Raw genomic sequence first — 23,002 nt, forward strand, 5'->3', positions numbered from 1 at the left:
CGTGGGCCGGGCCCCTCATGACCCTCAAAAGCCCATAAAGGCAGGGCTGAACCGGTGGAAAAGGCCCAGATGGCATGCACATTGAGGGGCGCGGGCCCCACCCCGGGGGTTGAGGGGCATGAGGGGCTGGGAGTTAGAATGTTCCCAGGAAGACCGAGTCAAATGGTCCTCCAGACTAATTTTTAAAAATCTTCAACCGTTAGACGAACAATTTGATGAGAAACACCGCGGCATCTAGACACCTATAAAATGGATAATTGCCGGGTAATTTTTTTAGTATTAAGGAAAACCTTGAAAAACTTTGTAGACCGGACTTTACCCCTTTGTCAGTTTACCCTTATTTTTCAGTGTAGGGAACACGAGTTCCCACGTGGCCGAATAATAAAATGACTACGGTACCAATCTCTGACACGATTGCTCTAGGAAGAAAACAGAAATAATTCACATAGTGTGGCGTGTAAAGCGGTGACTACCGCAGTGTCAGTTCGCCTTCAGTTTTTAATGTAGGCAACCCGAGCGCTTACGTGGCCGAATAGTGGTATCACTCTGAGATGTCACGATTACTCCAGGAAGGAAGCAGAAATAATTTGATAAAATTGGTAGAGAATCCTCGTCGCACACTGTAGCGAAAATACTGTAATAAGTTAGTATTATATGTTAATATACTTCGAATTTCTTCACCATGCAATTCTTTACTTTTACATCATTTGGTCAATAAATGGCATTTTGAAAATCAATAAAATCAGCTCCACGTGTGTTTTGATACCAACGGTGATACTCCCACTCTACGTAACTCGGTTTGCGACGTTGCAAACTTACTGCTTAACTTAAATTTTCAAGAGGAAAACTACTAAAAGCCAATTCTTTTAAACTTCAGTGGTTTTCTTTCGGTTAGTTAGGAAGATTCTTTGAAAACTTCAACGAATGACCTTGTTTTGTTCCCCTTCAAAGAGAGAAAAAAAACACTGAGAAAAAAAATTTCCGGTTAATAAATTCCCGAGCAAGAATGAAGATGTTGCATGTGTGAGGAATTTGCGATTTGACTGTTGATTTTTGTGTAAAAGTTCGCGAGAAACACGATGGTGCCACTGGTTTTCTCTGAAATCAACTCCCAAGCTCAAAAAAAGCTCTCAAGTTGAGGCCAAAATGGAGGGGATATCCCCCGCTATCCTGTCCACCTCTACATCAAGACGAACTCTCTATGCAAAGATAGGGAGCAAATACATGGACAGGGCTGCCACTTTATTTGGGGGCTCAAAAACTGAAAACACGGCATCCTTGCCAATGCGTTTGCGCCCTATTTTTGCATGGAGAGTTCGTCTTGATGTAGAGCTCAGGATAGCGCGGGATAGCGGGGATAGCCCCTCTATTAAAGCCTCAACTTTGAGAGCTTGAGCTTGGAAGTTGATTTCAGAGGAAACCAGTGGCACCATCGTGTTTCTCGCGAACTTTTACATGCGAATCAGTAGTCAAATTGCAAATTCCTCACACATGCAAGATCTCCATTCTTAGCAACTTGCGCTACTTAGAATGCAGGAAAAAGTCCGGAAACTTGGGGGTAAAAGCTGGGCTGAACGGGTGAGCCGCGGCAAACGCAAACGGTAGCGGACTCGTTCATTTCGAGAGTCGTTCGTCTGGAGCCGTGAGCGGCGAGCGAGCGGGGCAACGCGAAAAGCGAGGGGCGGGCAGCCAGCGTGGTGCGTGGTGGTTGAACTCGTTCCCGTTCCCCGCGCAGCGCAGTGCAGTGCGGTGTGTTGCAGCTAGTGGACGTGTCGTTCCGTCTCGCGCTGTCTCGAGAAATTCTCCTTCGCGAAGTTTTCACTATCGACACTCGGCCGCAAAGCTTGCCGAATCTCGCGGTTCATTCCTCCTACAAGTGCTTTAAACTCAGGATTTTCCGAATTTTGAACACAGGATTCCCGGTTTGTCTTGCTGAGCTTTGAAAGTTCGTGCGATACCCATTTTTGGAGACCCACGTGACTCTGGATTCGTTTGTTCGTTTCACGTTTCAAGTTCTGTGTTTACGTACGATCTAAGTCGTCTGGTTTTGTTTGTGTTCTTGTTGCTGTTGTGCATTTTACGATCGAGGAATATATTTTGTGTGTTTCGAGTTTCATGGTTGCGTTGGATTATTCTGCTCTCTTCGGTTCCTCGGGATAATACAGGTGAGTTGCCGACACAGTCGAAACTATTTTCATTACAACATCACAACATCAACTAGCAGTGTTTCAAATTATCCGTATTCTTTCCTATTTTATTGTTCAACATGGTATTCAGAGGCATTTCTGCGAAAAATTTTGGAAATATACATCTGCTAGGGCTAGGGAAATCACACAAAGTACTTATACAAACGTTGAGGTACCTCGAGTGAGGGTGAACAAACTTTGACAAGTTAGGAATAATCCGAAAGTTGTAAACAGATTCGTGGTGGTAGAATAATGAAAGTAAGTATAAATTCTATTATGATAATGGGATGACTTGATTATGCCAGCCTCGCGGGAAGAGGGATGCCTCAAAATGTTCTGAGAATGCAGTTCGGGGATCGCACGCAGTGAGACCTCTTCTGGTTGAGCTCTCGAGATCTTTATATCGCCGATTTCACATCAATAGCAATAGGTAATCCCTGAAACACTTGTCGTGCCTCTTTAATAATTGAAGAAAACCAACCCTTGTACATACTGACACCCAGTCATGTTACGACTGGGAAAGTTACCGCAATGATTTCTGCCGCGGGTACGGCACCTACAACTTTTCTTAAAATGCTTTACATTTTTTATTTTTTTACACCATTCTACGACCACCGAAGCTTTAAAGTATTATACTTACCTACTCTTAACCCATTTTTCCCCAAAACGGCTTGACCCAGCTTTGCTCAGTTCGCGCAGAAAAATCATCCATCGAGCCCAAACAGAATTCCGGCCACAGTTTTCTTTTCCCACTAACGAGCAAACCAATTCGCGCCGCGTTTGGTACTAATGGCCCAAAATTGCATTCTCACTCATTTCGATGGCCTCTCATTTGGTGTTAACTAAGATTTAAAAATGGTCCACCACGTTCATTCTTTCTTATAAGCACTCTTTACAGAGGTCTGTCTTATTGGACGGCGCGAAGTTCTTTCTTTTGCTTTTTGGGCTTCCACTTGAAAATCATGGAACCTTCAACCTTCAAATCCCTTTTAATAACGCCACCGCATTAAATAGAGAAAGCCGTATATTTTTTAGAAAATTATCTCTGAATTCACTTCATGCGAAGCCCAAAGTTTTTGGGAAATTTGATTGGCTCTCTGGTCCTCTTCCCCCATTTTTTCGAGGGAATGATATTCGCAATTCAATCTAAGGTGCTTGAAAATTTTAAGGGAAAAACATCGTAACTTTTCTGGAAAATGAATATTTTATGGGGGGATTTTAGCAACTTTCAAACGACGATATGGCGTTTTCCTGAGCACATCAAAAAAAGCAGTGCCCGTTGAAAATAATTTTTATTGGAAAATTTATTTACTCGGAAACCTTTTTCGGTATTTTCAAAATTATAGACGTAAAAGTAGTTTTAAGAAGGTCGGAGTGCATTCTGAGGCAATTATGCACCATTTTCCCAGTATTTTGATGAGTTGAAATAACTACAATATATATACTTGTCAAAAGCTTGTTAAGACTTTTTTTACGTAATTTTCCCTTCCGAAAGTTTTCCAGAAACGTTCCTTCCTCGTGAATTTAACCGGTTTTTTTTCCTACCGAAAATTTTTTGCATCAGTGCGCAGGCTTTTTGCCAGGTGGGTATGAGTGTGCCAGTCTAAAAGCCGACTAGCCAGGGTGTCTATACAAGTCTGGAATTTCCGGAAAGTCCGGAAATAGTACTGATATTTTAAGGGCGGTCCGGAAATACTGAAAAAGTGCGGAAATTCCGCTAGAAGGTCCGGAATTTTTCTAATTTTTGTCTCAATGTGAGCGAAATTCAAATGTTTTAAATTTCGTCAATAATTGGAAGTACTGAAAAAGTACTGTAAAAGTACTGATTTTTTGTTAGCCTAGGCACGGGAAAAACGATATAGTGCTGAGCACTAGCTGTCTAGATCAAATGGAGCCAGCTAGTACGGCAGTAACGCTGAGCCCTAAAACTTTAGGGTCTAGCCCTACAGACTTTAGGTCTCAGCGCCACTGCCATACTAGCTGGCTCCATTTGATTTAAACAGTTAGTGCTCAGCACTATATCGTTCTTTCTGTGTGTTTTAGTAGACACCCTGCAAGCAAAAACTCGAAATCGACGTGGATATTTCCCTATCCAAGTCCGTTCGATATTAATGTGGCGGCCACATTTTTACCCGATCCAATTTAGGGGAGCGTGCACGGTGCATCCTGAGGAGCAGGAATACAACCCTCTTTTCAATTTCCCCGGTTTGTTATCATCGGGAGGGACCACGCCCGGCACACGATAATTGAACATGGTGCAAATATTTGATCGTTTGTCAGTTTTTTATTACATCGATATCGAGGCCGGCTTTAATTAAATTTAAATTTTTTACCAGCCACGCGGGTTGGAGCGTTCCCAAACCGCGCTGCCGGCTTCATGACAATAACGCACGTATTTCTCGTCCATCTCTGATTGAGTAATTGAGTATATCACTTCGCTAAGGTAAAACGCCGTATCAACCTCCGCGTGATGCCGAATTTCCCCTGTTATGATGTTAAGTTTTGTTTGCAGACACGATACATTCAAGTGTGAATAAAATTTTGTGGAAAATTGGATTGCATTTTGCAAAAAGGAACCAAAAGCATTGCAATGATGTTAAGATTGTGTAACTTTATCCTTTGCAATAAAATTACGGAAGTCTCGAAAAAGTATGAAATTCAATTGGTAATTTTTGTCTTTAATTTACAGTATTTAGCGAGTAAAATAGAAACTACTAATGGATATTCAGGTTTTTCCTCCAAGACGAAAGAAGTTGCACAATCTTAGCAACATTGCAAAGATCGTGGTTCCTTTTTGCAAAGCGCAATCTAATTAGCCTATAAAAACATTTAGTTTTCCGAAGAATTTGAATTTTATCGAAGAAAAGGCAACATTCTAAAGCTCATACAACATTCTTCCTTAGCGGAGTAGTAATCAGTATAATGTGAAAGGAAAACGCCATGTGGACATCCGGACGTTGCAAAATTTATTCCGCTAAACTACGCTTATTCTGGGAAACTTCTGAATTTTTTTTTTTACAGTTTTTCAGCTGATGTTGTTAGCAACTCAATCTAAAATTTCCAGGAGAAATTTTCATAACTCTTTTTAAAAAATGATCTATAAAACGAAATTTGGCGACAGTCACACCCGCATACGTCATTCTCCCTGAGTACGACGGTGTTTTCAATTAGAGCATTGTCATGAGGCCGGAATCGCGGTTTGTACCTCCTGTTCCCTCGTGCACAGTTAAGAAAGCTACCTATATCGGAGAAGAAACTGCAATATTACACTGAAGAAATATTTCTAGGTATTTGAATGAAAGAAAGCTTTCATCGAACATTTACCGCGTAGGATTTTCACTCGGTATCGAAAAAAATCCAGTCGAAGGGGCAGCGTTACTCCTGCCAAATTTGGGGGGAGGAGGGCATATCTTCTTAGGTTAAGGCACTGGTTGCTGAATAAAGGGGGGGTTAAACTTCATAAAATGTCCTCTTGAAATGCATTTTAAATTTGGTACAAATTCATGTGTCATGTTGGTTGTTTATACCATAGAAAACTGATGTCCTTTTGCAGATTGGCATTTATAACAGAAGGGAGTCGAGATAGAGGGGTCAAAATTTCCTAGAAATTTTTCTACCTATTTCACGAGGCTCTAAACTTTATGGGAAACCTTAAGAAGAAGAAACCAGCCAATGTTCCCCACAAAAACAAAAAACAAAACAAAAACATATTAATTTTTTAAAAAAATGTCCGCCCCTTTTTGTTTACTTGCACTTAGGCACGTATTTACTTATAAAGTACTTGAGATAAGTTACAAAAGCTAGAATGTGGCCCTGCCCTCGCGCTCATAACTGAATATAACTAAAAATGTAGCTGAGAAATCAAGTTCGCCTTCAACTAGATGAATGCAATTTGAGCGGCTCAGGAGTTGAAATAGTTGTATCAGGAATTTTAGTTCAGCATGATGATCGAAGGGAGAGTGACTTTCGTCGTAATCTTCGTGTTTTGACCATCGATGTAAAACTTCCAGTAACTTTGACTGGATTTCCTCGATTGAAAAATATTTTGATGTTCACATCGGGATAAGTTGCTTAAGTTAGAATGTAGCCCTGCCCCCGTGCTCATATCTAACTGAATAACTGAAACTGACTAACTGAGAACGGGACTGAAAAATTAAGTTCGCCTTCATCTTGATGACCATGATCATGACATTAATGAAATAACTATTTTCTAAAATTCAACCGTGAACACGAGAGCAAAGCAGATGAATCTACGCAGAAAATCTCTCCAGCGTGCCTACGTGGGAGCCGTCAAAAATATCACGGAAAGAAACCAAAGCGACTCGGTTCGAAGCTAGTTAAAAATGTAAAGAGAGCAACTTTTTAATCAGGATTGTAAATTTTCAAACCAGAGGCGCTCGTGAATAAAATTGCAGGGAATAACTTGAAGATTAAGTTGGCCAAGTTTGGTCGGGAAATTAAGCGCTAATGACTCCGTTTAATTTTTCGCAACTTTAAATGTCCCCCGTTGCTGCGCGCGAAGCGAAGTTCATCTGGTCCTCTCTTTTTATTGGGCGAACTTTCGCATTTCTTGTTCCGTTCACTATTTACCGGTCCTCACGTAAGACCCTCCCACGACTTTTTACTAATTATTTTCCGTGCTAATTTTTACCGATTTCATCCATAGACGTTGCCGTACTTAAACAGGAGCGATTTATCTTTCCCTAATAAAAGCACCGAAAAAAATGTTACAGATTCATATGGAACTCCGAAGCTTTTTCTCCGGATAGCCGTAGTTAATTATGTGTAATAGGAGATCCAAATCTCGATCACGATTTCTGTAACCATAGCTTGCACTCGGAGGACTTGCGGATTCCTCACGAAACACTTTGGTTATATGAACGGAGGTTCAGGTTATTTGACAGAAAAATGGTTGGTCACTCGGACCAAAAATTTTGGCAAAAGCTGATTGGAAAAAAATCCATGTCCCACACGTCTTATTTGGACCAAGAGAATCATCTTCTGAAACACAAAAAATCGTATTTCGAAAGAACCCTATTAAGAATTCAGGTAGCAACTTCGAAAACGTCATTAATATTGTGCTCGTGTTTTTGCAGTGTTGTGTTTCACCATTTATTTGGCCTTATCCAAAATACCCAATTCAGATAGACATAATTATTTTTCGTCAATCAAATTGGCAGAATGAAATTTCATTAAATTTATTGTGAAATAATGTTTCATTTCGCTGATTAGCGAAATTTCAACGATTTTTTAGGGGCTGTGTATGCAATCCCAGGGTGTCTACAAGTCCGAAGTTTCCGGAAATAGTACTGATTTGTTAAGGGCGGTCCGGCAGTATTGAAAAAGTGCGGAAATTTCCGCAAGGAGGTCCGGAATTTTTGTCGCAATTTGAGCGAGAAATTCAAATTTCTGAAATTTTTCGAATTTCGTCAAATGAAGGTACTGAAAAAGTACTGAATTTTTCTATTGAAGAGTTACTGAATTTCTTGGGAATGCACTGAAAAAGCACCGTAAAAGTACTGATTTTTGGCCAGCCTGTTTTAGTAGACACCCTGAATCCACAACAATGATCGATCGAAAATTCGATAGGAAACTTCGAAATTCGACGCCAGATATTTTTTCTAAAAGAAAATTCAAAATTCAAGATTTTACCGTTTCTATGCGTTTCAGTGCATATAGCGTCTACGGTAGAATTTTTCAAAAATTTCATCATGAAACTTTTTTATCATCAAGTTTCTAGAAAAGTTACACACATATCTGGTTTTAAATACATAGGTCTCGTTTTACTGAACCCTGAATAACCCCGTACGTCCCTGTATCCCATTCTAATTTCGCGTCTCCCTTGGGCATGGCCGGCCGCCGTCTAGTGGTCTGGAGTTTTTCGCCAAAACCGCGTATCCTTACATGGTTACGATTGTGGAGTTAGGAGATTTGGCCCAGCACGGCTGAATGGCGACACGAGACACGAGACGGGGCCGGGGCGCAAGCGCAACCAGTAGTTTACTCAAGGCATTCATGTCGGAGTGCTCACTTTACTCCAATTACGGGGGCTATTGTTGCTCGTCAAATGCCCCTCCTCATCTCGCCCTCCCCCCTCCCCCTTCCATGTCCCGGCTCTCCGCGCCTCGCACAGGAATAATTGATGGATCTCATCAACGGTCGTTGTAGACATCACTTTTTGATTTTCCAGCGAGGCGCTGTCACCAAACTTCCGTGCAGTCGTCTGTGCGATGTTGAATGCAGCAGTGCGTGAGGGAAGCGATTGAAAACTGGCAATTCGACGTTACTAACCAGTAGGGAATTATCTGCATTAGATTGGGCCTTTTCGGGATGAACGTGCCTATTTTGAGGACGGATTTAACTCCGGTTCCGTCGTATGGAGGCTGAGTTTGGGGTATAACGCTGCACAGGCAGGGTGCCCCAGGTTTAACCAGCGAAATTTCGGGGTGCGGCGATTTTTCAGCTTTAAACAAGACTTTTGCTGATGAATAATTCGGAAAAATCACACTTTAGGACAAGTAAAATTGAAATAGACTCTGGGGAAATGTCTCTTGGATCCGGAGTCCAGACCCCTTGAAAAAAAGTATAAGAAGATGTACTCATGATTCAATCGGATTTTTGCTTGAATCGAGAGCCAAGCCTCCTGATCTATCGGATTTCCTTTTGATTAAAGCAAAAATCCGATTGAATGAAGAGTATTTTTCCTGATCATACTTTTTAAGAGTCTTGGACTCCCAGAGACTTTTTTCCAGTGAAGTTGTAAAAACAATAAACCAGGAAAATCATCAGTCTAGTTGCATTTCACGTCGCCTAATTTTCTCTCATGTTCCATTTGTCAATAGAGAACTAAATAAATGTATTCTGATCCGAAGGGTTCGATCAGTTTGTGGCACGTACCTTGTATACGTAATCTAATGAATCTAAGGGCCCATATCTTTATGTAAATCGTTCCTATCTCTAAATACATCCAATCAATATGACGCTTAGGAACTTTTTGTGAATATTCCCTCAACGATCAAGTATAAACTAACAAACTGTCTAGTTAGGTAGGATAAAACTTACTTTCCCGTCCAAAGAAATTAAAAAGCAAGGAAAAGTAAGGTGACGTCTGTAGGCTGCTCATCGAAATTAACAGACGAAGCGATAAGCAAATGACACAAAGTCAAAGTAGAACGATCCTATTGATGGAAGCGGGTGGTTGCAATGGACAAAGCGGGCACGTAATAAACCATGTAATATCTAACGGAAACCCACGAGAGACCCTGCAGTTAGTCCATCATCTTTCCGCTTGTCGTTAGTTCGTAAGAACCACCCGTTCAGCCAATAGGATCGTTCCATTTTGACTTTGTCTCTCATGTTTATAGCTTTGTCTGTCAATCCGTTTGCCCTTTGACTTTTTGTCTATCCTGTTCAATGATCAGCCTTCCTGTGTAGTAAGGCTGATTCTGGTCGAATCCGTCCAAATAAAATAAAATAACAAGAATAAATTTGGCGACGACGTGGTGGCGAATAATCCGGTGGCTCCGCTGAACGAGTTGCAATCGAGTCGCAAACTGCTCGTTAATTTGATCGACGGTGGGGGTGGTCGGTGGGGAGGGGGTGGATTAGCGCCTACCCTCATGTCCTCCCCCCGTTCCCCCCCTATATCCTGTCACGGGCTTCCTCTCCTAGTGGCCTCGTCGCGATTTAGCCCAAAAATTAATATCATCGCGATGATGAGAGGGGAGTGGGAGGGGGCTTTTGATTCGGTTCACTCAGGCTTCGTTCGCAATCGGCTTTTGGACTTTTGTCACCTCGAATGAAAGCTCTGTTCGACAATGAGTCTGATAGCGCGCCTGTGTCTGTTGGAAGAGGGAACTTCCGTTCCTTTGCTGTCAATTGGACGTCATTAAGGGACGAATCTATCTTTAACGCGGATTTAAAAAAAGAGAGAAAAAAACCAAGAAAAGCAACGACGCATACAGTCCATTATTTTTCCATGTTTCATACGTGTTTTTTTTTTTTCTTTCTTTTTTCTTTTTTTTCAAAGTTATCCTTTGCAGATAGATCCGTTCTGCTTGCGAAAAGTCACTGAGAATGATAAATGTAGAATGTATCTACCAAAAAGATTTAAAAAAGACGTATATTGATTATAGTATATTGGTTTCATACGTGTTTATTCGAACCTCTCTTTGTAGATAGATGCGCTCTGCTCGGTGCACATGCATATTTGCTGGAAGTCACTAAGCAGGGTGAATGTAGGCAGTATCCTCGAAGGGGAATTAAACAAGGACTTATCGTCCTATTAAGTTGATTCATAAGTGTTTTTTCAAAGATACTAATGTAGATAGATTCGTTCTGCCTAATAGATTTCTGCCCAGAGTAAAAATGAGGAGGACGAGTGTATCTATTAGAGGGTCTTAAATACCGAAAAGAATTTGTTCGTGCGTGAGTGAAGTCACTAGTTTTTACGACAAATCATCCCGGTGCCGAAGTTATGTTAATTCTGAATTAGGTTCAGTCTACACTGGAAAAAAAAAACACATTGGATCTAGAGTCCATACTCTTGAAAACATTGACAAGAAAAAATACTCTTGATTCAATGAGATTTTTGCTTAAATCAACGGGAAATCCGCTCAAATTAAGAAGCTTGGTTCTTGATTGAAGCAAATATCCGATTGAATCAAGAGTATTTTTTCTTGTCGATGTTTTTCAGAGTCTGGATTCTAGATCCAATGTGTTTTTTTCCGGTGTAGAACATTTCCAAGTCACTCAGAGCCAAAATAATTTTTTAACAGTGTGCACCGGTGCCCATACGGTGATCCTTAGAGCGAATATTGGCAAATTTTGTTCGTCGAAAAATTCTCTACATGACGAGATTCGGCAAAACGAGGGCTCTTACTCGGTTTTTCCTGAAGTGGACGGTGCGAACGATACCGTGCCAAGTCACGGTGTAGCGCTGCACGTCGGGCGACGTAGCGGAGCTATCAATTTCAGTTACTTCCTTACAATGTTGAGTCGTGTGTATCCGACGACACCATCGCCGCTTAGACCCGCAGTTTTATGATCCCCTCCTCATCACTTTCGTGGGATTTGCGCCGACTGCGACTTCCAGAGCTGAGGTTTCAGCGGAAATTTATATCACGGAGCAGAGATTTTTCCTCACTCTTCAGCCACGCTTGTACAGGCAGTGCGCGATGCCAAAGCAAAGGTGACCGCGCTAAATCGATCTCGCTTGTTGCATTACATTCTGTCATGAGAAACTACCATTTCTAACTAAGACAATGAACCCATTAGTTTCCCTTTGCAAATAGGCTAGTTTGAAGGACGAGCCAGAAGGCTCTTCAATTGACAAACGTGTGATCCAATTGTTAGTCAACTGCGCAGCTCGGCCGTGAGACCGAGATTAGATCATTCGATCTTTTTACGCATTTAACATTTTCCCCAAGTTAAAATTTAGGTTTAAATAAGGCCTCTTCGGGCATTTTTTCTTATTGTAACTGTGAAAGGGCGCGGGAAAATGCCGGACTTAAGTCCACTATTGTTGAGCTCGAAAGGGCAATCAGTTATCAAAATTTCCACGGAAAAAGTAAGTGAGTTTTAATTTAAAGAGTTCCTATCGGTATTCCTACGGGCCGTTCACATACCTTAAAAATTAGTGTCCCAGAAAAAGAATAAAGAATCAAGGAGATTATTTCGAACCGAGGCCGGCCGGGGTTGCCCTTTTGGTAGCGATATTGACTATGCTCGTCGTAAGAGGCTACCGGTTGCGAGGATTCTTGACCCCGCACACTGTAAGCTGATTTACGGTCGGCTGGCTTAAACATAACGAATTTTTACGAGCTTCATACGGAACGCGGCTGGCGCGGCACGCTGTGTGCGATAATACCTGCTGTTATTAATTACTCCGACCAGGATTTGAGCTCCCACCCTGCCAGATCGCACCACCGACGGGAACGCGCTGTGCTAAGGAAGAACGCAGTATGAACCTTCAGGCGTTGCAAATTTCCTTTGATAAAACACGAATTTTCCGGTAAACTTACGAATATTTTCCTTCCAATTTTTCAAAAAATTTTGTTCGTAATTTCACCTAAAGATTCTGAAAATTTAAAGGAAAAATATTCATAACTTTCCTCAAAAATGAACATTTTATCGAAGGAAATTTGGCAACTCTCGAATGTTCTTACGGCGTTTTTCCTTAGCACGGCAGAACGCAACGGGTTATAGTAAATTTGATCTCAGTTTGTTTTAATCTGCCCAAATTTTAGCACATAGTTTGGGTTAGATCAGGTGAAGTTACGCGGGAAAAAGCAGGATGGTTTCACCTTTATTTTTTCCGGACGTCAGACGCAGATCCACTAATCTAGTGTTCAACTACAACTAGTTATGGTAGCACTTAGCCCGTTGTATGCAGCAGCTATTTCAGTACTTTGGCACCTAGCCTCTCTTCAATGATGCTTCTTTAAATATGGTTGAATCAACCATGCCTGCAGCACTGTAAAATGTAAGTTCATAACTGGTGGAATTAGTAGTCATCGCCAGAGCGCAAGGAGGCAACACCCGATCCCACGAGGGTGTCGGGCGTCAAGAGCTCAAGAGCGGACGCGGAGTTCAGATGAACTATGACTGTAATTTTCGCACAGGAGTCAAGTTTCTCTCCAGAATCGATGCCACTCCGCATGGAGGTTAGGTTAGGGGTCAGCGCACAACTCCAACCAAGTATCCGACGACTTGTAATGCGCGCCCTTTACATTTTTCCACCCGAGTGTATTTACTCGAATATCAGCCACCTGCACTAGCCTGCTAAAGAAAAACGCTGTATGAGCCTCCAAGCGTTGCCAAATTTCCTTTGATAAAACACGAATTTCGTATAGTAAAATTGCGAATATTTTCCCCCAAAATTTTCAGGCAATTTTGTACGCAATTCATTCTAAAATGTCTGAAAATTTCGAAGTAAAATGTGCATGAAAGTCGTCAAAAATACATGTTTTATCTAGGGAAATTTTGCAACTCTCGAATGTTCATACGGCGTTCTTCCTTAGCATGGTAGTTCAAGAGGCTAGCGCTAGGGTGGTATCCATAGTCATTCCTCAAACAACTCCTTTCCGTACAGCTGTGATAGCGAAGAAAGCAGTGAAAGTCAAATTTTCGAAATCGAGTTTCCTTCAAAGTTCGTCCAATCTCTTTTAAATGAAATCATTGAAGTAGCCAAAACAGCAAAATTCATCCTGATTATGTGAAAACCAAGACAAATGAGAAAGCCACAAGTGCTCAAAAAATGACGCGGTTTCAGGCCAAACAGCCGCCAATGACATCGTTCCTCCATAGAGCCAATGAAAACAGCGCTTCCAATTAAAGTGCCGCCTTCCTCCGCCAATTTCTAACCTGAAAATGTGTTTGTTGTGTGTCCAAAACGCAAGCACGAAATCATGCAGAAGATAGCACTTACGGTTGTCTTGCCTCGCAACTCTTATTCACTGTTGATTTCAAGACGTACAGTTCTCGCAATAAAAAGAAAGAGCACTGGAAAAAAAAAAACACACATTGGAGCTAGAGTCCAGACTCTTAAAAACGTCGACAAGAAAAAGTACTCTTGATTCGATCAGAATCTAGCTTAAATCAAGAACCAAGCCTCTTAATTTAAGCGGATTTCGTTTTGATTCAAGCAAAAATCAGATTGAATCAAGAGTATTTTTTCTTTTCAGTGTTTTCAAGAGTCTGGACTCTAGATCCAATGTGTTTTTTTCCAGTGAGGGGAAAGAAGAGAATCCAACCCATGTGTGTTCAACAGTTCCCCAGAGAAAAATTCAGGGTCAGAAAAGGCAGTACGTCCAAATGCGATCACAGCCGTACGGCTTAATATAGGTCGGGTAGGTCACGAGAATAATTGCTTGCCTATGCACCCGGGTTCTTTCGTCGTGGCGATATGCATACGAAGCTTCATGAAAGTGACGAATCGTCGATTAAAGTACCGAACACATCCGTTGTTTCTGCATACCCACTTTTAAACGGCGGCACCATGACCAGCTGCGGCGCAGTTGGCGCATCCTCTCTGGTCGGCGTATAATAAGCTTGTTCGATTCGGACGGCTCGTCCGTCGCCAAGCCCGGAGACCGGAGTTCGCGCCCCTTGACCCGCGGATGCCATGTCCCAGGCTACTCAGGGGCCGCAGGAGCACCTTCTATCAAATTTCCGCCACGCCCAGTGACGCGGAAAAGGCGACAAGAAATGGACACCTCATCGCCGTTTCTGCTGTGCCAAGGAAACACGTCGTAAGAGCATTCAGGCGTTGCCTTTCTCTTGAACAGGGACACATTTCTTGGAAAGCTCGTAGTTACTTTCCTCTCAATTTTTCAGAAAATTTTTTTCGCAATAAAATTCAAAAGAATCTGAAAATTTCAAGAGAAAATATTCATAACTTCTCTCAAAAATAAATGTTTTATTGGAAAACATTAGGCATAATGCCGATGTTTATACGCGTTTTTCCTTAGAACGGCAGAGTTTTTTCATCGCCAGGGTGGCAAGATGAATTAGAGTGCTCCGGGAAAGTTTCAGGAAGCCTTCCTACGTGCTAGAGCAGAGTGGCAAGTTATTGAGAAATTGGGAAAACCCGAAAAATTCAGAATATTTTGCCCAATCTAGGAAAATTAGGTCAAAGTCAGGCAATTTTTCTGTACAACCTTGAACATTTTTTCCCCTTCTATAAAAACAGTACATTTTTCAAAATTTTGCTGGAGAGTTTGCGCTAAAAATTGCCCGTGAAAATTTTTTTATCGAGAACTTACGCTATTGAAAAGTTGGGAAATTGTATGTTCTAAAACCTTGAAAATTTAAATAATTTGAGTATCTAAGAAGACTCGTCACCGTGGTGAGCGATTGTATGAGTGTGCTTTTCTATCAATGGTTGTGGGATTTGAAAATTTTGATCGGAAATTTCAGGGACCTTCAACAAGAAAGTTTTCCTACAAACGCTACCATAACACCATCCGGTTGCTAAAATGAGTTAGAAATGGAGATGCCTCATTGAAAAATGTAAAGACAGAAACTTTTTTTGTTTAAATCTATAAAAGTCTCCGAAAAAAAATCATGATTCCAGTGTTGTCAAACAATGGAGGCCCCAAGGAATTTAAGTGAGCCGCTTTGAAAAAGTGAATTGGATGGGAACCGGAGAGTGCCGTATCGTGATTTGTTATTTAAATGGATGTTTAGGAGCCGACAAGCAACAACCAACAAGCGCAACAACCATCTAGCGCAACAACCTGTTTCCGCCGTTCCGAGCCCCCAGCACCGAGTGTCGAACACCGAACGCACACCGAGCACCAGCCACAAAGCATCGGCGCGAGAATAAATGTTAATTACAATTACCATAATGTTATTAATCTATGCAACCGGTTCGCCCCACCGAGCAGTCTGCCAGGCTCGAACCCCGTAGAAAAGGACTCCTCGCTGCACCCCCCTCCCTCCTCTGGAACATAATGTAACATCACCTTTTTACCCCGGGTTGCGTCATGACAAGTGTGGGACAAACAACGAGCTCAATACAAGCCCCGAGTCTAGTCATCGACAAGGAATAGAATCGTTGCGCTTGTTTTTTCTAATTTTTTTTCATTTATTTTTTATCTTGTACCCTAAAAAGGATGGTTCCGTTTTGCGCTGTGCGTTTCACATGGTGGCAGTTCTGTGGTGAGGTGCTCTAATCGTAAGGATGTCAGGGTTGCCACAGTCAGGGGATACCGGGAAATGTCAGGGAAGATGACGAAACTGTCAGGGGAAAATCGTTAAGTCACCTATATTTGCTTTCTCGAATGGGTTTTTGAACAACAAGTTGCCTGAAAACTATTTTAAATTATGTCTTTTTAACAATCTGGCATTTGTTCAATTGTCAGGGAATTTCATCAAAATGAGTCAGGGAATTCAGGAAAATGTCAGGGAATTTAATGTCTACAGGGTGTCTGCGAGTCCGGAAAGTCCGGAAGTACTACTGATTTCTTAAGAGCGGTCCGGAAGCACTAAAAAAGTGCGGAAATTCTGTAAGATGGTCCGGAACCTTTTCATGTGTTGCCATTTTTGTCGCATTTTGAGCGAGAAATTCAAATTTTTCGAATTTTATGAATTATCGAATTTCGTCAATTGGAGGTACTGAAAAAGTACCTAATTTTTCTATTGAGGAGGTACTGAATTTCTGTGGAATGTACTGAAAAAATACTGCGATTTTTGGTCAGCCTGTTATAGTGGACACCCTGACACCATACGGAGCCTCCAAAGGGACGGCTCCCTTTGAGGAACGACTCGACTCTGAATACGCCCGTTTTATCCTCTGAACCGAAAAGTGCCTTATTAACTATTTGGTTCGCAAAACCGGGGTTTTGGTTTTCTACGTGCACATGGAAACCCGGGAAATTTTAACCGCGGAAACTGAGAAATTCCCGATGGTGCGAGCGACTGAGGAGCTCTGGCTCAGAGCGCGGTTATTATCACGAAGCGTACCTACAGCGTCGTCGCAGGACTGAAACATGAGAAAGTTGGAAACGTGGAAAGCCCCCCCCCCCTCTCGCGGGTCGCTGATCGGGGTATTTATTTACTGTCATATTTTAAGTATTTTCTTACATGCACGCAAGCACTCCCCTTCCTACCCTCCGCCCCGCTGGCTCGTCTAAGCGACCTCAAATAACCTGCATTTGTCTCTCTCGCTGCTCACTTATGACTTCTCACGATTCCCGCCGCGGCCGGCCGGCTCCTTCCTTGCAGAACTACTCGACTCCGACGACACCTCTTCAGTCTCGCCACTATCCGTCCGTTTCAGAGACGTTCACGGAGAAAAAAACTTCGCGCGTTGGCCCCGAAGTTGAGGTCATATGGATCTCTGAAGTTTTCGGATCACGTATCTTAAAACTGGAGGACGAGCTGCCGAAGTTCGGGACGTTCGATTTATACCGAAGGGTTCTGGTAACACAACACATCTGAAGTACTCCGGTACACACCGAAGTGCCTCGATGTTTGACCCGAACTTCGGCAGCTGGACCTCAGGTTTTCGGATGCGTGATCAGAAAACTTCAGAGATCCATATGACCTCAACTTCGGGTCCCATGCACGAAGCTTTTTTCTCCGTGTAGCGTGATTTTCGATGAATCAATTGATCTGCCATTTAAACCTATAGGAAAGCATCGATTATGAGGGTATACCGGAATAATCGATTCCTTACCATAACTTCAAATGGAAGAATACCGAAAACTGATGATTTACGGCTTACCACCACTTCATAATGCTGACTCGCGCCGAGATGGGCGCTTCATTTTGAACCGATCATTTCGGAACTCGCCTCTCCTCGTCCCTCTGACGTAAGCACCAGTGGCAATTTTGCAAGTTGGCCAAACTGTTTCTCGTCCATTTAAATCCATTGAAAGTATCGATTTTAGGCGAGGCAAGCCTCCTCTGCAAGAATCGTTTTCGAACACTTCTGCTTTTCAGTTCTTCAGATTCGAAATTTAACGCCATCAACTGAAGAGGTTACTCGGACGATCAAGATAAGTGTTTACTAAACTTATTGGTTCCTTTAACCGAGGTTTCCGTCTTTTTCTCCCTCTGCGATCCCATACATACTCAGTGCGGACGGATATATCGTCTGTAGCCGTTCTTCCGTTCGTGGTTCTGATCATCTCCGAGGGCCCATGACGGATTGATCCCCTTCCGATTGCGGATGAACGGAGGGAGAACCTTAGCCAGTGGCGTGGCGTGCTTTGCGATATATCGATTGATATGCCATTTAAACCTATGGGAAAAAATCGATAAACGGGGTGTTCGCAGCGAACACCTTAATAATCGATCCTTAACCATAGGTTTAAATGGCAGAACAATCGATATATCGCAATTCACGCAACGCCACTGTCCTTAGCCTTCCTCTCTGCGACTCTTTGACCGACCACTGACTTCTCACGCCTTTGATCTACTTATCCGCCCTGTTGCCATTTCGGGTCTATAGTTCGTTTATTCCATCTTCGCGGCAACGGAAGAGGGTCCAACGAGAGGTTCGGCAATCTCTGAACGGAGCCGAATATTGGGTGGCGGATAAACTGAGAATGACCGTGTTACGCGGATGTGGGGCCAGGCGCGGGTTTCATACCCGTAATCCGATTATCATTTTTTCACTAATGGCGCGACCACTCACACCTGCGTTGCCAGACGCAACCCCCCCCCCCCCCCCGCCATCTCGGCACGCCCCCCACGATGGTATCTACTTTTCACCCCTTCTTTGCGCTCGCCTAGATTGGAATGGAATGAATCCCAAATCTACGGGGTGATTCCGTTCCGGCGACGTCTGGGAGAGGAAGAACTTGCGTCTGACAAAGTCGCGGCGCACAGAGGATCGAGTCAATGGGAGAGGTCGGACAAAATTTGGTAACTTGAAAGCTTATAACCCCGATTAAACACAACTTTGAAATTTTAAAAGGGTTTGATTGGTTTCCTCGTGAAAATTTCTATCAGGAGCACCCCTTACCTTTTAAAATGTGACGAATTGAACATCAAAATTTGTAGTTTTAGTTAAAAATTTCATGCCCGATCTCTCTGATTGACTCGGTCCACTGTGCGGCGCACTGCAAATTTTACTCATTCCCCGTACACCACGAAAAAGACCTCGGTTATTTACAAGGCGATACACTGGAGAAAAAAACCGCATTGGATCTAGAGTCCAGACTTTTGAAAACTTTGACAAGAAAAAGCTTGATTGACCTTGATTCGATCAGATTTAAGCTTAAATCAAAAGGAAATCCGCTCAAATCAAGAGGCTTGGTTCTTGATTTAAGCTTAAATCTGATCGAATCAAGAGTATATTTTCTTGTCGATGTTTTTAAGAGTCTGGACTCAAGATCCAATGTGTTTTTTTTTTTTTTTTTTCCAGTGTAAGTTATAATAGGTTTTTTCCGATATTTGATGTTGTGTCCAAGCGGTGGCGATGCAGGGCGAGCTCCCAAGGAGGGGATGATTTTAAGGGTGGAGGCTGTTGGAGGCTTCTTTCAGCGAATGGAGCAGTCCGGAAGCCGTCTCTTGAAAAAATTTGACATTTGGCACCCACGAGACGCGATTTAAGACAATTTTAAGGTCAAAATTCTGCAATAATCAGTAAATCACGCAATTTGGCAACACTGAGATCTGCTCCTCAATGCTTGTCAAACAATCGATGTTTATCGAAGCAGGCTGTCTCACCCGAAATCGATTATTTACTATTGATCGAAATGGAGCGTGGTCCAAAATCATCCTGTATTTTACGAGGGGACTTTCCTATCTCACCCCGTCGACCAGTGTAATCTCATTCGTTGCGTCGCTTACGAATTCTACACTCGGGGCTTTAACCGTCGAATTAAGACGGACGTTGCTGCGCTGGCCTTAATGTCGTCGTTTCGCCCGACACGAACGCATTACTCCACCACGAGGTGAACCCTGGGAAGCATCGTATCCAACGAAGAACAGGGTTCATCTTCATGTGTATTCATACGTCTTTTTTATCCGCAGACGGACGATGCGCGCTCTGTGCGCCGTCTGTCTTCGGCTCAAGTCGGATGAACGAGTATTAAGTGGGGGGGGGGGGGGGTAGGGGTGTCAAAATCCTCATCGAGGAATATCTGGACGAGAAATTCATCGGCTTTATGTCAGGATGACGAGAGGGGCATGAACAGTCGCTCGGGTGTGAAAATAAATCAGGGCTGGCTTTAGTCAGCGGAGCCCACCCCTCCCCTCTCCCTGGAAGGGCGCGCCACGCATCGGTATTCCAATAAGTCATTGCACCGTTTTCCGATGACTGATACTGATAATGCGGATGGTTTTTTTTTTCATGGCATGTTTATTCTCCAAAGTAGACTGATTTAGTGGTCGTCATTCGATATAATATCGAACCCTTGGTTCAAATGTAAACAAGCACAGAATCGTATTTCTGATTCGCGCCCTTTCCGCCATGGCCCTAAAGCGTCCAAGTGTTTCTTACAATCGAAAGTTTTCGTGTTTAATGAGTCTGTAATTGATTTATGACTGGTCAATGACTAAATTTTAATAAAGGAACACAATTAACTCATGAGGAATTCGTTCATGAGGCTGTGTTACTTCGTTTTGGTTTGAACCAAGATTTCCATATTATATCGAATGACATAGTCAGTAAATCAGCCTGTTGGTGGGTTTCGGAATAGAAATCGGAAAACATCGAACTGTATACCAGCAGAAAAGAACCAATGTAAGTCTCCTTGAGCTGAAACAAATACGGTTTATGCATTCATAAACTGGATTATATTGTAAAATTTTACAGAAAACTTAAAACAACTCTCTGAATTCTCTACATGTTACGTGTTCATTGCCCGTGAATGTACAATGTACCTTGTGATTTTGTCTGACATAGTTTGTTTTCTGTTACAGGTAAGACTTGCGCAGATATTTTTGTCACTGAAAGGGGACCATAGATGACGTCAAAATTCACAGGTAGCATCATGTTTTATCTTTTTTCCTCCCTCCTAATTTTTCTCTACCTAATTCAATCCAAATACGGTGAATCAACCAGAATTCGGACAAGATTGGCTAGATTATTGGCCAAGAATATGCTTCAATGGATCTCGCTTTTTTTCTCCGTGTATACTGATAGCAGACCTTGTCCAGAGGGAGCATGTAATAATTTTTTCTCCCATGTATGAGGCGGCTAAACCGCCAGATGAGCAAAAAAAGAACCCCGAAACACAACCCTCTCGGAAATAATCGTCCGTGATTCCTCGCCAACTTTTTACGTCCGGTGGCCAACTTTGACGCGTATATTCTGCCGTGTTGAGGAAGAACACTCTTCGAAGAGCATTTAAGTATTGCCAAATTTCCGTCTGTAATTTCTGTATTTTTGAGGAAAGATATGAATATTTTTCATTACAATGTTCAAGCCTTTTAGGTTGAATCCCGAACAAAATTCGTCGAAAAATTAAAAAGTAAATATTTGTAAGTTTAAATTTTTTTGAAATACATTTAAAACATTGAATTAACTCACTTGCGACGAAATTCTTGGTATCGGCAGTTGCGTTTCGAGCTACGGCTCATCATCGGTGCGACTCAAAAACCGAATCGTGTGACCGTGTGTCGCCTGTTCAGGGTGTCTAAAAGTCCGGAATTTCTGGAAAGTCCGGAAATAGTCCTGATTTGTTACGGGCGGTCCGGAAGTTCTGAAACAAATGCGGAAATTCCGCAAAAAAGTCCGGAATGTTCTTAATTTTTTGTCATTTTCGTCTCAATTTGAGCGAGATATTCAAATGTTTGAATTTTTTCAAATTTTGTCAATTGGAAGCACTGAAAAAGTACTGAATTTTTCCGTTAAGGAGATACGAAATTTCTTGGGATCGTACTGAAAAAGTTCGTAAAAGTACTGATTTTTGCCCAGCCTGTTTTAGTAGTCACCCTGCCGGTGTTGTACCGATGATGAGCCGTAGCTGGAAACGCGTCTGCCGGTACCAAAGAATTTCGTCGCAAGTGAGTTAATGTTTTAAATTTTATTTTAAAAGTTTTTAATTACGTGACGCTTGTGCGGAAAAGCTCCCTCATTTTATAATCATAAGTTTCCCCGTAAAATCGTATTTAATCCATCGTAATTTTGCAACGTCTCAAGGCTCTAACGACGTTTTTTTCTGAAGACGGGTATTATGAAGCTTACACCGCACCTGGGTGACCCGCGGTAGCGGAGCCTAATTTAATTTCATCTTTTTATCATGTGACCGCACGCGAAATCCGAAACGACCGTCCTCAACCGCCGCCGCCGGTTAAATGGGCCGGAATAATCGGGTGGCTCGACCGGGTTGTTTTTGCGCTTCTGTCGATCGCCGCTCACTTGTTATGCAAAAACCCATCGCAGTTGCAACTCGACGATGTCAAACATCGCGGATTCGGATGAAATTTCCTCGAGAGTTTGCGCGGTTTCTCATCGACGATGTGGAACGGTTCCCTCAAGTTTTCAAAGGGTTTTGATTTAATTAGTCGCTCAGGCGAGTCGAATGGCCGCGGGTTCGAGAAAGGTCGATGCGGTGGAAATAAAAAAAAAAACGGTGAATGAAACGGTAAAATATAAGGTTAGTGCGGTTATGGGGCTATATCACAACGTGTTGTATACTATTACAACAGACTAAGTTGATATCATATCTACACGTCCTCGAGATCGTTCCAGATGTTTATGGCCTTCTTCAGAATCAGTTTGTATTGTATAATGAAATTATTGAATCGGAAGCAGTCTAACCACATTTCGCGTTGGCCCAGTATTCTTATCATTCTGTTGTATTCACTTTAATTAATTTGTAATTTTAAATGTAAAATCAGGTTGTTAATATAAATGAAAGATTGGGTGTAAAATTAACTGCAGAGGCAGTCGATCCATCATCCAGGGATTACCAGACACATTTTGGACATCCAGGATAATTTCCTATCATTTTTCTTTTACCGGCGTGGACAATATTTTACTACCACATTTTATATCAGAATGTGGCTTAGATTTCGGTAGACAAAATAGGAACAACGGTAATTCTTTGACAGGAGATATTCAACAGAAGTTTCCCTCGATTCAAGAGGAAATTTTCCTCACTACTTGTCTCAATAATTGCATGACGTTGATTCTGTTTGCGGTTTTCGGGTTTTTCTTGCTTCCGCAAGGTCTCCCGCAGGCTGATGATTGAACTGCTAGACAAAGAAGAAAGAGGGAAAATGGAGCTATCCTATAGGTGGAAGCTGGTGATTGCACTCGACAGAAGAGGTAGACTAACTAATAGCAGCCTACGAGAGACCCTTTACTTATACTACTAATAAGTCGCTCTTATAGCGCTTCTATGCGCTCTGCG

The 23,002-nt window shown here is 42.3% G+C and overlaps 1 long non-coding RNA gene across 2 annotated transcripts in view; it reads left to right on the plus strand.

Moving 5' to 3' along the window:
• Positions 1 to 1,718: 1,718 nt before the first annotated feature.
• The window catches only part of LOC109043868 (uncharacterized), a 161,711-nt gene continuing 140,427 nt past the window's right edge, over positions 1,719 to 23,002 (plus strand). For both annotated transcript variants that reach the window (XR_002010238.2, XR_002010239.2), the window contains exon 1: positions 1,719 to 2,165. This is a non-coding gene — a long non-coding RNA (uncharacterized lncRNA). The remainder of the gene's footprint in view (positions 2,166 to 23,002) is intronic.

This window comes from Bemisia tabaci, chromosome 3 (assembly GCF_918797505.1).
Source record: "Bemisia tabaci chromosome 3, PGI_BMITA_v3".
Classification (NCBI taxonomy): Eukaryota; Metazoa; Arthropoda; class Insecta; order Hemiptera; family Aleyrodidae; genus Bemisia; species Bemisia tabaci.